The sequence below is a fragment of the Pinus tabuliformis genome, chromosome 4_2 (genome assembly GCF_031772625.1).
Source record: "Pinus tabuliformis cultivar Carrire ecotype Pingquan chromosome 4_2, CPIR1, whole genome shotgun sequence".
NCBI lineage: Eukaryota > Viridiplantae > Streptophyta > Pinopsida > Pinales > Pinaceae > Pinus > Pinus tabuliformis.
Window position 1 is genome coordinate 50,351,543 of NC_142304.1, and position 12,903 is coordinate 50,364,445.

Genomic DNA, 12,903 nt, shown 5'->3' on the forward strand with positions numbered 1-12,903 from the left:
TCCCAGTCTGTAGCTCTGAAGGCTTGGAAAAACAACTTCTAGAGTTGAAATGGCACAGAGACAAGTATCACTGCCATAGCCAAAACCTAATCACTACAGAAGTTGTGAACTGTGATTACAAAGTAAGAAACTAAGCCTAAACACATAGCATGGCTAATGAAGTCTGGGTAAAATACTGGATAAACATCCAACAAATCAAACTAAGACCTCTAAAAAAAAACCAGAAAGTAGAAAAAAAAAAACATGCAAGAAGAACCTCGCCACCATGCACCAGAGTTTGACAGTTGTCTTGAGTGCTTTAACTAGGGATGTGACCACTGGGGACTATAAACAGGGTCATCAAAGAGGACACCTGCAAAAAAAACCTAGTTCCAGCCCTTGAGGAATGAGTAATTTAAATACTAAAGCCCATGTTACACTATTATGGGCCAAAATCGCAGACGGAGCAAACCATCTAGAAATTGTTGACTTTTTCCTGTAAACATCCATGAGAAATAGGAAATCGTCCTCGATGCATTGGTTCCAATGTCCTATCTTAATCAAAATAACTTTAAGATTTCATGTCAATACTTATAAATCCTATAATATTTGAAGAAAAATTCCTGAGTCAAACTGTAGCATTTGTTGTATCTCATATTCCCAAGTGTTTTCTAAGAGACAAGTAGATCACACTGCCATAAATGTGCCTCGACTGAATCAAGTGTCCTCTGACTCAATCCACTGTAGTGCTGCAAGTTAAAACCAAGCAATGTTTCACTCATCTTTTCTATAAAAGGCAAGCATTTATCTGTTATTTGCATACAACCTGATAAAGAAAGAATTGGTATAGCCTATTGTTTTGCAGATAATAAAGAGACAATGCCATTATCTGTAATCCCACACTTTTCCAAATCTAATTCCTGTAAAGATGGAAAAAGGTCAACAATAATATTCAAAGTTCGATTTGTCACCTTTCTACAACCATCTACAATTAATGTCTGAAGGTTTTCTCCACATAGGTTGGCTATACCAAATATAGCCCAATATGTAACTTGTACACACCCACTCAAGTTGACTTTCACCAAACTTGTTTTACTATTCTCTGAGAGAGAAAGAAGACCATCATCAGATATTCGTAACAACCCACTAAGATCAAGTTTCTGCAGTGGAGGGAAAGCTCTCCCTAGCATGGCTAGGCATCCATTTCCAAAACCTGGATAGTACCGAATATTGAGAGATTTCAATGATTCACAGACTGGTGTTGATGTTGTGACCAATGAAGATTCCTTAATTCCCTCACATTTAATCAATGACATCAATTTTAAATTTCTATTGCAATTAGAAAGGACATCTATGAGACCACAACAAGATATCAACTTGCACTCCTCTATTTGAAAATTTTCAAGTGATATTGAAACATGTGTAAATTCTCTCAAGCCATCATTAGTCAATGACTCACACTTTCGAATATATACTTGCTTCAAACTTATGCAACTTTGTCCAACTACCTCAATACTCACATCTCTCAATCCTCGACAAGTGGTAACTGAAAGATGTTTCAGCTTCTCCAAACACATTGTATTCCTCATGGTCATGAAGCCCTTCTCTGTGACATTAAATAGGTTCTCAAGCGACAGATCAGTTAAAAATTTACCATAATGCCAAACTGCAGCAAGAGTGTGAAGTAGGAAAGTGTTCCCTCTGTAGACAAAGGCAACCCCTCTAGCCCTAGAGTGGGTCTAGTCACAACAAAACAAAAAAACAATTGATTTCCTTAAACAATCATCGTTGGAGGCCTACCTCAAACCGGTGTTCGATGAAGCTTACATTGCGCCGCTCCAGCTATCATTTCCTTCTCCGAGCAATCAACCTGAAACAACACAAGAAAACAATAGAACATGTAATTGCAAACAACAATGATATATTTACCTATAGAGTCAAGGAACCATAAGCTATGAAGTATATTACCTACAAGACATAGGAAATTTTTATTTATTGTATTAAAATAAATCAAAAGTAAAGCTTACAACCAAGCCTTGATGTCGCAATCCTTCTCGGAGGGTCCAGCCAGCATGCTTCTTCAAGCATTCACTCTCAAGAATGGGTCTCCCAAATGGATAATATGTCTGTCTCACTCACAAGCTCTAATACAAGGCTAAGGCACTCCACAACCTCTTGCTAAACTATCAACAATTTCACATAGCAAACTTGTCAAACTCACACCAAAGCTATCTAATCTACTTCAATCCAAAAACCAAGAACTAGCTGATCATAGCAATGGGGAGTGCTTTTATAGCAGGAGGAGCCTCCATGAAATGAGGGAGAGGGAGATTATCCTTAGGGTATTTTTCTCAAAAGGTTGAACCACCATCCTAGAGGAGGAAAAGCGAACCAGTTTTACCCAACAACCAGTTCTAGAATCACCTAGAAGGCCAACTACTTGAACTAATTCACCTAATCTAGATCGTCGCAAGTCATACACTAGGGCTTAGCGACGACGTCACAAGGAAGCAATGTATTCAGACCAATCATCGCAAGAATTATCTTGAGGACTTGCGTTGAGCCCCAAAATTTGACTGTCACAGGAAACACGTGTACACCTGTGACAACATTGCAATGATATTGTTCAGAATAGAGAATTGTCATAGATTTAAAGGGTTTACTTGCGACGATGCAGAAACTTAGGCAAAAGGGTCAATCTTCAGTATTAGAGAGCACTTGTTTAATCTTCTTGCATGAGTAGGAAGATATGGACATGTTTATTTGATGTATGACACATCAGAGATGTCGCTTAGGGACTGAGATGAGGTCAGTGAAAAATTACTATGTAACAGATGCCCCCTAAAGCATGAAGTCTGAGAGAGTGGGAGGGGTGAAATGCTTTACGAAATCATAACCGAACCAGAACACCATCGCGAAAGACTTGCAGGAACAAGTACAACTGATATCTCTGATAGTGAGATACATTAAGTCTAGGCATGGGTGCAACCATCCAAAAGACATATGAAACTTGGTCTGTGGTATGGACGCAGCCACCTAGTCGATAAGACCGTATATAATGATAAAGGTATGGTTGCAGCCGCTAATAAAGACTCAGGTATGGTCGCATCCATCCAATCAAAGAGTCATGTGTGTAATCGTGAACTAATCCACGCAGCCCAAACATATGTAATCTTTGTCCAAGGTCTTGAAACTCAACTGATCATAGTACAATTTCTAGCATGCGAACATATGTGATAAAGTCAAGCATGATAGAAAATCACCTGAATACGGTCAATGATGTAAACCATTAACAAGCGTGAGAGAGACCACGAGTAATGTCAATGGTTCTCAAGGTACTGCTAGTACAATCAACTAAGTGTGAAAAATGATCTGGAGTCAAACACTCGCGGAATCACCTGATCAATGACCAATGATGTGAGTTTGTCATCAAGCGCAAAGAACTTGCCATTGAGGCATGCAAGCTCCAAGGTACTGAAAGGGATCTCCAGATCGACTTCCTGGATAATGAGCTGATGTCGACAGGAAGTGACCCATCACGAGAGGGCCATATTGTTTCCCTCATCAACGACATGAGACAAGGAATAAGTGGTAGATGGTGAAACAGAGCATCAGAGGAGGAGGTAAGGGTGTGAACTATAGAAGGAGTATACTCTTGAACAAATTGGCGACACAACTTCAGAATGCGACAACATTTTGGTACCAAGGGATCAGAGGTCTGATGGAGACAACATGGATCAGATGGAATGAGGCAAAAAGGTAACCCAAACCCCGGAAGGCCAATGATGATGTGAGGATATCCCAACCTGACGAAAAGCAAAAGTGTCGATTTTCAAGAGTCACTAGCTACCATAAGTAACCAAAGACAATTTCCAAATTTTCCCCCCACCATTGCTAGCGATTATCCCAATTATTTTTGAAAAACAAGCTTAAAGGGGATAGCATATGCTTGCGATATAATTTTGACCTTCGGACGAATCCAACCTAGTGAAATTTTAACGAGCGCTAGGGAGGAGAAGCTCAAATCTCATCATGGTGATGAGTCCAATGTCGTCAGGGTTTAACGAGTTCGACATAGGTAAAACTCAAAGTATTTTTCATGTTTAGAGAGTTTGAAAAAGATACAGAAAAGAAAACTCCAGGGGTATCCTTTTTCGTAAATTTGTGTCCCTCAAGCCCGAAAAAGTAGAAAACAATACTCGAGAGAACTGCTTGACCATTTTGATCAAGGAGTACTTTTCTTAATTAGTGTTCCCAATCCAAAAAAGTAAAAAAACAATTGGAGACACGACGTTTCATAACCAAAAACGAGCTTGAAACGACAAAAGCCCAGCCATCTTTTCGCATTTATATGGTCGGAAAAGAGCTGAAAGTGGACTGCCATTATTATTCTCTTTTAACGAGTCAAAGAGGGAAAAATACTCGTCAATCTTTTCATGTTTTACAAGTAAAAAAAGAGCTTAAAGGTGACTCGTCCTAGAAGAACGAGTGTTATAAAGGGTAGCAATTGGTTCCGCCAATGGTGGAACTGCTCAAAGCATATAATGGTCAAGAGGCTAGCTAATAAAACCACTCAACGCTGCGGTCCTTCAGGAAAGGAAAAACAACCAAGTGAAAGCATATGATCGGCCAAAGAGATGGTGATGATGGAATGAAACAACCAAGGCTCATCTAGCAGAATTTAGCGGATAAAAACGGCAATCACGAGGTGTAAATCGGGTAAGGGTTCATGTTTACACAAGCTTGAACCATGGAGAACTCTGCTTGGATTCGGTTTCATGTTTACACAAGCTTGAAACGAAAAACTATTCTTGTTATAAGTTCGCATACACCCAACATAATGACGCAAATCAAGGTGCATGCCCCCCAAGCTTCATTGCATTCAACGAGGTGGATGGAATCAAGGTTCACTTTCAAGATCTTGGAAAGACTCGACTCATATTTTTCAAGAGCTTAATCAAAGAATTGATTTGGAAAAGGGAGTTGTTTCATTTTTTAATGAGGTTTACATAGTAAAAGAACTATCCTCATAACCTTTGTTTCATTTTTTAATGAGGTGGACATAAGATCAAGAACTTTCCTCAAGACCCCTTGTTTCATTTTTAACGAGCTTGACAAAAGACAAGTAACTATGCTCCATGATCCTTGTTTCATTTTTTAATGAGGTTGACACAAGATCAAACTATCCTTGGATGCCTTGTTTCATTTTGTAAACAAGGTTGACACAAGAGCGAAACGATCCTTGGATCCCTCGTTCATGGGCCATATGAGAACACGGCTCCCAAGAGGTCTTCACTGGATGGAAAAACTGTGCTTTGGGAGGAATACATGTCATTAGGCACCAACGACAGGTCTGGTTCTAATGCTCCCAGTACATGATGTACAAGACCATCTGCTTGAGCATCAACAGATGCGGAGACTAAACGGGTAGCCACATAATTGACCTATGGTGAGGAGGGCACTGCGTTCGAGCAAGAGCTTATAAGGGATGATGGTTGTACATGAGGCACCAGGTGAAAAAATAACGACAATTGATCTATGGTCACCATTCTTCCATCGTGCAGAAAACAAACCACATGGAAAAGTGAAGAAACAAGATCCCCCATGGCATAAATATAGTCACGGCCAAGGAGAAGACTAAAATCCAACGCAGCTTGGCTAACCATCATGTCTATATAGAAGGTTTTACCTCCCAAGGTAATAGGGAACTTTGGAACGATCCCTAAAGGTTGACTAGTTCCTCCAACAAATGCCAACAGATTCTAAGTGACAGGCACAAGCTATGGGGAGCCCAAAGCTTTCCAAGTAGTGGAAGGCATAAGACTAACAGACACCCCTTCGTATAAGAGAGTGTCGAGCACTGCCTTGTCATAGGTGAGTACTGTAATCTAGAAAGGCACATAGGATGGTAGGTGGAATGTGGTCAAAAGACTCCAGTCAAAAGAAACAACCGAACTACTTGGCGGGGGTATCGTATGATTGCCTTCCTTCTCTACAGGAACCAAAGAAGGACGCTCTTGATCAGCGGGGATAGGAGGGTCGTTCTCGGACTCAGGAGAATCTGGCGAGACGAGAAGAACATGAGCAGTGTGATCATGATGCTCTTTTGGAACAGAGTGATCAATGGGTGGTGAACCCAAGTCAAAACTCTCTTCGACCAATGGTTGGTCTGGAACAGGCTTAGCACAACTAGGCTCGGGAAGAGGAGGACAGACAAGAGAAGAATCCATATCAATCTCTTTGTTAACGGGGAGAGGGTCTGAAGAGAGCTTTTGATAACCAACTAGAAGGGGAGGTGAAGAAGCTATAAGATTTTCCAAAACGACAGAAGCTTTATCTATGAGCGGACAAAGGTGAAGGGGATGATTGCCTTCACATAACCTACAGGGGAATCGAATCTTCCCTTTCTTCTTAGCATTTCTAGTTGAGGATGTAACAACGTCACAAGGTTCAAAGAACAATGAGGGATGAGTTGGATCGTGAGACCACACTTCTAAGATCCTAGGAATACCAGGACAATCACAAAGAAGATGGTCGCCCTTGCATAATTTACAAGGAAACTTAACCTTTCGTGGAGGATCAGAAGGTGTTACGACTGATGATCTACTCAGAACATGAGCCGGATGGGTGGCCTGATGCTTATCCAACTTCTCCTTCTTCTTCGTCTTCCTCTTCTTCTTCTTAGCCTCCTGGTTACTAGATGTAGAACTTTCACCAAGCGAAGGAGGAGAGGAGGAGGAAGAAATAGGGGAAGGAGGCGTAGGCTCAACCTTGGAATCATCATGTTGGGATTCAAACAAAGGAGACGGTGGAATAGGAGTCATGACGCTTGGGACCACCAAGGTTGAAAGCAACCAAATGGGCAAACCGATGGTTAACCCAGGCAAGGACAATGTTGCCATATACGAAGCACGAACATTTCCAAAAGGAGGAAACAGACTAGGATTCCCATCCGGGGGAATACCTTAGCTGATAGACTTGGGGAATGTTTCCATTGGAAACAACCTTCAAATGCACTTGAAGTATAACCAAGAACTCTGACTATAACCAGGAATATTTCATGTGTAGTAAATTTTATGACACAGGAACAAAACTTGACCTTTTCATGTTTCAAGAGTCAAGAAAAGGTTGAAAAGGTGACTTTATCTCTTTTGAGGTCTAATGAGCTTGAAAGGACAAGTGCTCATATTATCCTTTTCTTTTAAGGAGTCGAAAAGGAACGAAAGTGACTACTCTGGAGTACTAGACAATAGGTTTACCAGACAAACCGCAAAACTGCATATACACTTTGGTGATAAAATGAAAGAGAAATGACCAAGGACTTTTTGTATGTCAGTCAATCTTCCTGAAAGTTGTGTTTGGTGCATTACGATTCGTAAGGCGACAAACTTGACTTCCTGTGGATGTAGGATGATAACCTAGTGGGGTCTCCCAATATATACTCGATGGTATGAGGAGCACAAGTCCGTACTAGCAGCTATTGAGTCACAGAAGGAAGAATCATCCAACCTTAAGTGAAAACAATAGTGACTAGGTTTAACGATGTCGAAGCACATCTCTAGCCTAGACCTCTAGATAATGTGCGTTAAGTTCCAATGCATTGTTAGGTTCATTCAATTGATTTTAAGAGTTAATCTTGGATTAAGTTTCGGTTTTCAGGCCCTATCGAATGTAGCTCAATAGTTCCTAGGATGCAGCTACAATGAGTAAAGCACCATTCATTTTGATGAACAACTACCTAAAGGAGGGTGAGGAGTTCATTTCCAAGTGAATGAAACCCAAGACAAGAAAATGCAAGCACTAAGAAACACAATGCATCAATACACCTATCTCACAACTACTAATGAAAGATTTAAACTTTGCTTTCCAATTTCTCAAACATGACAATTCAATAATGCAAATGTACTTTCACTTTCGTATGCTGTGTGGATGCAATATTGTGGATTTTTGGAATTTTAATGACAAACAAGCAAGTGTAAACCTGACTAATCCAAACAATTGTGATCTATGTTTGATAGTGTCGAAACCAAATCAATATGAGGAACTGGTTCAATCACAAAACACTAAAGACCAATCAACAAGAAAACAAGCAGCAAAACAGCCTCAAGCAAATCAATTAGATGATTGTGGATGAATCTTGAATGGACGTGTAACCCAAAAAATGACTTCTTGAAGAAACCTTTAAGGAGCTAGGTCACTTGGTCTTGAAAACACAAGATTCACTCAATGAAAACAAAGAGAAGGCACCTTAACCAAAAGCAATCAAAACAAGCTAATGAGAGACAAGAGACAGCAGGGGACAAGCAGGAATGGTTGATTCATGAGGTAAATTTGTGAAAAACAACCTTACAGGAATCGTCATAGGTGTTACACTTACAACCTGAGACGTCGTCACAAGAATACACCAGTTTTCAGAGACGTCATTGCAAGAATACACATGTTTTCAGAGACGGAATGATTTCAGGAACCGTCGTAGGGTTTAAGCTAGCAACCTGAGATGAAAGCCAAATCGTCATAGGCACAAAGCTAGAAAGTGAGCAACATCGTCGCAAGGGTACACTTGTCTTTGGCAATGATCTGATTTCAGGAATCATCGCAGTTGTATGACAAGTAATCAGCGACGGAAAGATTTACCAAAGAGGATAGGTGTAATGTCATCGCAACTGTTAAGCTATATTCAGTGATGATTTTAATAAAGGGAAAAGACAAGTCACAACACCCGAAAGACACCAGACTATTCTTTCAAACAGTAAGAGGAATTCCCAAATTGACCCAAGTAATCCAAAAACTGAAGGTGCAACCCCAAAACTCAAGAGACACTAAATCAAAAGACAAACCAAGAGTAAACAAGAAGAAAACATATAAAGGACTCCCCAGTGGAGTCGCCAACTTGTGAATTAGGAAAGTGTTCCCTCTGCAGACAGAGGTAACCCCTTTAGCCCTAGAGTGGGTCTAGTCACAACAAAACAAAATAACAATCGATTTCCTTAAACAATCATCGTTGGAGGCCTACCTCAAACTGGTGTTCGATGAAGCTTCCATTGCGCCGCTCCAACTATTGTTTCCTTCTCCTTAATGATCAATCAACCTGAAACAACACAAGAGAACAACAGAACACATAATTGTGAACAACAATGTTCTATTTACCTATAGATTCAAGGAACCATAAGCTATCAAGTATATTACACACAAGACATAGGAAATCGTTATTGATTGTATTAAAATAAATCAAAAGCAAAGCTTACAGCCAAGCCTTGATGTCGCAAGCCTTCTCGGAGGGTCCAGATGGTATGTTTCTTCAAGCATTCACTCTCAAGAATGGATCTCCCAGATGGATAATATCTCTCTCACTCACAAGCTCTAATACAAGGCTAAGGCACTCCACAACCTCTTGCTAAACTATCAGCAATTTCACATAGCAAACTTGTCAAACTCACACCAAAGCTATCTGATCTACTTCAATCCACAAACCAAGAACTAGTTGATCATAGCAATGGGGAGTGCTTTTATAGGAGGAGGAGCCTCCATGAAATGAGGGAGAGGGAGCTTATCCTTAAGGGAGGTTTCTCAAAAGATGGAACCACCATCCCAGAGGGGGAAAAGTGAACTAATTTGACCCAACAACCAGTTCTAGAATCACCCAGAAGGCCAACTGCTTGAACTAATTCACCTAATCTAGATCGTCACAAGTCATACACTAGGGCTTAGTGACAATGTCACAAGGAAGCAATGCATTCAGACCAATTTCGCAAGAAATATCTTGATGACTTGCGTCGAGCCCTAAAATTCGACTGTCATAGGAAACACATGTACACCTATAACAACGTCGCAATGATACAGTTTAGAACAGAGAATCGTCGCAGATTTAAAGTGTTTACTTGTGACGATGCAGAAAGTTAGGCAAAAGGGTCAATATTCAGTATTAGAGAGCACTTATTTAACCTTCTTGCATGAGTTGGAAGATATGGACATGTCTATTTGATGTATGACACATCGGAGATGTCACTTAGGGATTAAGATGAGGTCAGTGACAAATTACTGTGTAACAAAGAGTAATATTAGTCAATCTTAAAGTGTGCAGCTTTAACTTCATCATGTTTTGGTATTGGACATAATTGTAATAACCCCTTCATCACCGATAAGGAAGAAGTCATTGATACTCAATGATTGAAGTCAGACACAATTCTATCCAATTTCTTTTAGGGACTTATTTCCCACCTCGGGACATGATTCTAGATTAAGTGTCAATAAGTTTGGATAGTTCACAGCAAAAAATTCCAAACCTTTGTCTCCTATCCATGGGCACTTGCACAAATCAAGTTTCTCCAATAACTTACAGCCCTTCGCTATTGCAGCTAGCCCTGGATCACCAACTCATGGGCAGTTCCAAACACTCAAAACTCTGAGAGCTGGGTAGCCAAGGCCAATAGCATAGAGGCCTATATTGGTAATCCCTCGACACAGGATGGAGCCATGAACTATAAGTTTGCCTAAGCCTCCATGGCCGCCTGCACAGACAGCAACTACACCAAGCCTAATAATAGTAGGTTGAGCACAAAGTAGGTTGAGCACCCACTAGGGCGCAAACCTCAAGGGGTATAAGCATCTTCGGGTTGCTAAAATTTAATGGCGAGGGAGTCGAGGGCTAACAAGGCTACTCAAACCTAGAATATTGCTCAGATTATTATTGTTGTTGTTGGCGTTGTGATTAATGCTAGCAAACAATCCGGTGTCCGAGAGATTCAAGTTTCTCGTGGGCATCATTTTGGGGCTCAGATTGGTGGTACCACTACCACCCATCTGGCTGTGTGGGCTGCTGAGATTAGGCGTTGGGGTAGCAGCGTTCGTGCGGGGACTTGAACCTGTGAAGCTGAGACTCAGCTACCTGAAAATTCCTCCCGACAACCTCCCATACAAGTAGCTCTTGCTACTACTGTTGCTACTGGCATTGTTGCTACTCACCAACCCCTCACAGGCTAACTCCTGGAAGGGACTCGAACTTGCAACGTCCGGGAGCTAGGGAGCATAGTGATGATGAAGATGATGTTGATGATGGTGGCTCCCCCCAGCTAGAAAAGACTGGACTTGCGAAGGGTCTAGGCTGAGAATCGAAGTGGGCGGAGATGAACAAGAATTCATGGCGTGCTGTAACAGCATATTGGGAGGCTCAGGATTCAGATTAAATAGAGATGAATAGCATCAAAATCTTTCATATCTATATTGAAACAAGGGCCCTCAAGATGGCTGTTAGAATTTATTCATACTAGCAGTAGTTATATCGTTATTGTTAGTATTGTTGTGAGAAGTAAACCATTCTTCTGCGTCCAGCATTGCCTTGAACGTTGGCAAATTCAAATTCTCATCATTGTTGCAGTGGAGGTCTGTGGCATCTTCTAGACCCCACATGCCACCATTCACATTCATTCTCGACAACATTTTTATCCCCAATCAATCCTCAATGTTACCAAACTATATCTATATATATAACTCACTAGTGTTCTATATATCGATTAATTATGGCGACAGCTACCATATATGATTTATCTTTTATATGTGACAACTGATTAGTATGAAGCTTTTGGATGCATATTCCACCGAAATCTAACAACTCTCAGTCATTTCTAGTCCCTAAGATTCGATCCTGCGCCATATAAAGAGATGGAAAGCCCATTTCTTCTACTTAGAACTCGCTCTTTCGGTCTTCAAGTCAAACTTGTAGCAAGCATTGGGTCTGTAACTTCCAGAAATGCCAATATTAGTTACAAAATTGGTTAAGCTAAAATGTTGTATCAAGTTATCAACAATTTCTATGAAAATACTTACATGGTGAGAGATCAGTAGTATTAATGTATGACTCATTTAAAATGTTATACTAAAGTAGTGGGTCGAGCTCAACATAGACTTCACATGGTTTAATGGATTGTGTGTAAGCATGGGGCTCAAATCTATATGAAAAGTTGTCATTAATGGGAAGTATAAATTGTGGGTTTAGTGGGCTTGGGTCTAGATTTTGAACCAAAGATTTGATACCATGTGTAAGAGCCCTATCCTTGGGTCTTCTAATAGATCTGTTTTTCTAGAATTTACATGCAACTAAAGGAAATAATTTACTTTCTTACAAGGCTTTTAAACAATGAAAATTTTACCCCTTTACATCCTAATCCTTATAACTTATAGTGAACATTCCATTTTAATAAATTTACATGAACAATTTATAGAGGAATACCTGTACTGGTGGCTGGTGGAGATCCCTGTGAGATGTTGCTCCTGCTGAACGCTCCTCTTGACTAACCCAACTGGATTTACCTCCCAGCCAACTAGGGAATAATTCCTAGCCTAGGAAACCTCCACAGGTTTCCTAACCCTCCGAGCCCAAGTCCAACCAGATTTAGTGTGTGTTTCCAAGATGAATGATCTAGACCAAGATGAACAATATTTCCCTCCTCTCAACAACCCAAGAAACCTTCACAAGTTCCTAAGGTCTCCAAAAATCACAACAAATCCTAAAATCACCACCAACCCCAAAATCATAAGCAAGACCCAACCTCCCCTTTTCTCCCTTCCCCCTTCCCTTTTTATACCCTCCCTCTCTTCTCCATCTCAACCACCTCTCATTAATGTCATGAAATTCTCATCCATCCTTACAGTTGACTTCTCTTGTCCGAAGTAAAGCTGGGAGTACATTTGGAAATGTGACATGAATATAAAACTGGGAAATTAATGGGAGAGGACTATGTCTTCTCCCAAGTAAATATGAAAGTGCATTTGGGAATGTGAGATGAATATATATATATATATATATATATATATATATATATATATATATATATATATATATATATATATATATATATATATCTATATATTGATAATTGAACGGAGAGGACTATGTCTTCTCCCAAGTAAATGTGAGGGTACGTTGGG

The 12,903-nt window shown here is 40.3% G+C and overlaps 2 pseudogenes; both read right to left on the reverse strand.

Annotated features, from left to right (window-relative positions):
* Positions 1–650: 650 nt before the first annotated feature.
* Positions 651–10,515, reverse strand: LOC149168235 (EIN3-binding F-box protein 2 pseudogene; annotated as a pseudogene).
* On the reverse strand, positions 10,514–11,415 carry LOC149168236 (uncharacterized; annotated as a pseudogene).
* Between the last annotated feature and the right edge of the window lie 1,488 nt (positions 11,416–12,903).